The sequence below is a fragment of the Anoplolepis gracilipes genome, chromosome 17 (assembly GCF_047496725.1).
Source record: "Anoplolepis gracilipes chromosome 17, ASM4749672v1, whole genome shotgun sequence".
Classification (NCBI taxonomy): Eukaryota; Metazoa; Arthropoda; class Insecta; order Hymenoptera; family Formicidae; genus Anoplolepis; species Anoplolepis gracilipes.
In genome coordinates, this window is record NC_132986.1 from 4,297,744 (window position 1) to 4,301,970 (window position 4,227).

The 4,227-nt window shown below is 31.5% G+C and overlaps 1 pseudogene; it reads left to right on the forward strand.

Moving 5' to 3' along the window:
* Positions 1 to 1,906: 1,906 nt before the first annotated feature.
* On the forward strand, positions 1,907 to 3,040 carry LOC140675067 (uncharacterized; annotated as a pseudogene).
* Positions 3,041 to 4,227: the final 1,187 nt, after the last annotated feature.

Here is a 4,227-nt window from a genome sequence, read left to right on the forward strand (position 1 = left end):
TTTCTAATTTGTCCAAAACTTCGAGGATATGCATTTTAGCCTATTTTACACATTTTAGCCGCCATTTTTAATTTTTTTATTTTTTGACTTAAGGATTCCAAATACCTTTCCTTAAATACCTTTACTACTATTAAACTAAGATTTATACAAAAATTCAACTAAATTGAGACAACTTTAGAATTTTACTATTCAATAAATCACAGTTTTTGCACCTGCAAAAATATAATTTGAAACGATTACTTTATGCAATATCTCTTGACGATCTTATGGGCAAAATTTCGTAAACTTACCCTTAATAGGTTCCGAAATACTTCCATTTGTTTATAAGACGTCAGCTATTTTGTTTTTACTGGTCCATCCTAAGAAGACCGGACCAATTCCATTGTAATAGACTCGAACCGACGATAATCAGTCCCCAATCTCGATTCTCCAAATCACTCCCTATAATAGTTAATTAAATAAATTAATTATAAGAATTATCAAACTCCTTATTAACAAGTTATAATAATACCTAATACTCACTACTGAATAATAGAGATGATATCTTACTTTAAAGCCACCCTATATACATCTCTTGTATACCGGGTGTCAAAAAAATCATTACTCATTAAAGTTTAAAATTCAAATATCTGTAATATTCCCTACACTTACATACTAAAGACATGTGAATCTTATCCCTATCTCTTTTAATTAGCTCTAAATAAATTAAGAATAAATGAGACCTCAAACAACTGATACTGAAATTCAACAAGACACCTTGTTGACCCTGAAGTTATATTGGAGACCTTAATTCAATTTATAGAAGAAAATAAAGAAAATATTATTTTCAATTTAGATAACATTATTAAAGAATTTTTAAACCTTCTATTATCATAATCCCAGATCAGTAAAAAAATCCCCTGATTTATTAGTTCTAACAACACACTGATCCTACTCTCGGCGGAGCCCTGGGTACAGCCGATTTAGACAGATTACCCAAAAAACTAAATAGAGAGCAACCCTGTTATTGACACCTAGGTAGATGATAACAGTGGGTCACAGCACGTGACACATGTAAGTATTTATTGTTGAGTTGTATTACTTTTTGTCTTATTCTTGTCATTCATTGCTTTGAGATTATTAAAATTATAAAAAATCGTTAAATCATTATTATGCATATACCTATAATGCAAACATCGTAACGTACGGAAAACCGAAATGAAATGGAACAAGAATTAACTTGCTAATTACACACACACACACACACACACGCACGCACGCACGCACGCACGCACGCACGCACGCACGCACGCACGCACGCACGCACGCACGCACGCACGCACGCACGCACGCACGCACGCACGCACGCACGCACGCACGCACGCACGCACGCACGCACGCACGCACGCACGCACGCACGCACATATATATATTAAAAAATAAATCAATACTTTAGTCTTAAAAAATTTATTACATTAATAATAAAAAACAAATATTTAATTCTGCTATCGTTATTCATTTTTTGTCATTTTTCATATTATTCTCTTGTTCCGTATTTATAAAAAAATCATTTTTTTGTCAATAAAATGTTATGATTGATGGTTCAATAAATTTTTTGTAAGCATCTCTACTAACAATAAAATTATTTTTTGTTTATAAAATTATTTTCTGGTTACTTCAAATTTTAGAATTTCTATTTCAATATCTTATACTGTAGTTTTTCTCTATCATCACAACATATACAAAATCTAAAATTATTATTTTGTTTTAATGGCTTAATTTATTTTGCCTTATTATATTTTTGTCACACAAGAGAAAGTAAGAGATGACATTACTCATAAAAAGACAATTTTATTAATTGTGAAATTTATTCTTTTTTATATATAATAAAAGTTCGAGATATATATTAAAATTTTAATATTTCAGAATGCTGCAGTTTAATCCATACAACGTAATACTTTTACTTTCTGTAACTTTTACTGATTTGATTTATCAACAAACTCCGATAACCTACAGAAAAGAGAAGTGAAAGAAAAAATTGAACGTATGTTGTTAGAAATAAAAGATGAAGAACAACTTCAACTAGAAATGAAAGAAACATTAGATTTTTACGATAAATATGAGATTCCAGAAGCGGAAAAAATTGATTTTTTAGACACAAAAATGAAGAGGAAATCTATCTCCCAGAAGAAGTTATTTGTAATTCTGTTGAAACAACAATATCGAATGACTATAAAAGGCAAGCTGTGGAATACTGGAGGAGTGGTAAAAACAAGACCAAGATCACTTGAAGGAGTTAAACAAAAATTTTAAAAAGTTATATCGATTCGACAACTACGACGATGGGAAAACCAAATCATTCAAGATGGTAGTGGGTTGGAAAAATTAAAAAAAATTCTGAATACACATTAAATCATTTTAATAAAGCACTTGAAAGAAAAATCATCATTCATGATATTGACATTGCTCAATGGGCTTTTCAAGCACAAGAAAAAGAAAATGCGCCAGGATTCAAAGCCTCCGAAACATGGGTAAACAAATTCAAAAAGATACATAATATTGTGTCTCGGAAAATAACAAAATTTGTAACAAAAAGATCTGTGCTATCAAAAACAGACTTGGAAGATAAACGATACATTTATTACAATTGTAAAATATATTAATCGATATGGAGTGGAAAATATTTATAATTCGGATCAAAGTGGATTTCAGTTAGAATTTCATTCTGGTCGTACTTTAGCTGAAAAAGGTAGAATTAAAAATGGTAGAATTAAAAAAGGTAGAATCTGTAGTACAGTCTGTATCATCAACCACGCATAGCTATACAATTCAACCGATTATTTCGGCTGATGGCAGATTATTATCACTTCTTTGTATAGTTTTAAAAGAAATTACAGGAACGTTTGGTCCAAGAGTACAGGAAACATTATTCAAGGCGCCTAATATCTTTGTTCTGGCTTCAACATCAGACAAATTAACATTGAATTATGTAAAAACTTAGTTAAAGGAAGTATTTTTTCCGAATGTCGGGCCACAATCGGTATTATTATTAGATTCATAGAGTGGACATTGTCCTAACATAATTTCAGAAAGCAAACCAGATTCTGCAACAGATATTGTTTTCTTAACTATTCTCGCCGGTACAACAGGAAAAATACAGCCATTAGACATAAACGAATTTCAGTGGTGAAAGAATTTTATTTAACACTTTTCTGATATTGTTATGTTGTTAGATCTTGTTTTGGATCTTTATGCAAGAAATAATATGTTAAAATTACAATCATTAACACACTATCACTTCTCGTCGCCCAGATTTCAAAATTTATTTAAATATGCGTGGTTTCAAAATGAATATGTACAGAATAGACCAACAGAGTTTGAAACACCAGTAGAATTTTGTTTAAAAAAAAATTCTAAAGTAAAATGCGATATTTGTGGCGAAACAGCAATAATAACTTGTTCTTGGTGTTGTTACGCCCGTCTACTCTAAAGTAGAATGCAGAAGGGATTCTGGCTGCCCAAAGGATTAGAACCCACGCACTAAAGAAAACACTCCGTACACTATCGTAAAAGAATATATTTTATCGACTACAATTATACAGTGATTGCACTTAATGTTTAAACTGACGACGACGCAAGGATCATTGCGACGTTTTTATATATCTAATTTTTCGTAGGTGGGAAAGACGGCGGTTCTGATCGGAGCACGTATTGTTTTCATTGTCGCTTCCGCTTACACAGCATCTTTCTGTCGTGTCGTATTCTAATTTCCGTCACATATGCTTATCTTTCTTTATATCTTTATTTATTCGTTCGTGATCTTTTTCTAAACTTTAATATTTTTTATTTAATTCCTTCTTCCGCCCTTAATTCTTTCTACGAATTATTAATATTTTGTGTCTGATCTGGCCGTGACATCCTTCCCCCTTCGAAAAAAGAAAATTAACTATCGGTGAATTTTCGTCTACTTCTAATTCTTTACAGGATTCTTCCGCGTTAATTTTATAATCATTTCTTAATCGTTATTCCAGTATAATATCGCAGTATCGTCTATTCTATTACTAGTGTTTGCTTTTTCTGACTTTCGCGTGTGGTATGGCAAGTTATAACTATTTTCTTCTATTATGCTTGGTCTTGCCATCGGGTTCAAATTCCTAGTTACCTGCGGTTTTTGCTTGTTGGCGTATTTTCTTATTGCAAATATTATTACTACTATACCAATTATTACTATCGCTCCCATGCAACTTG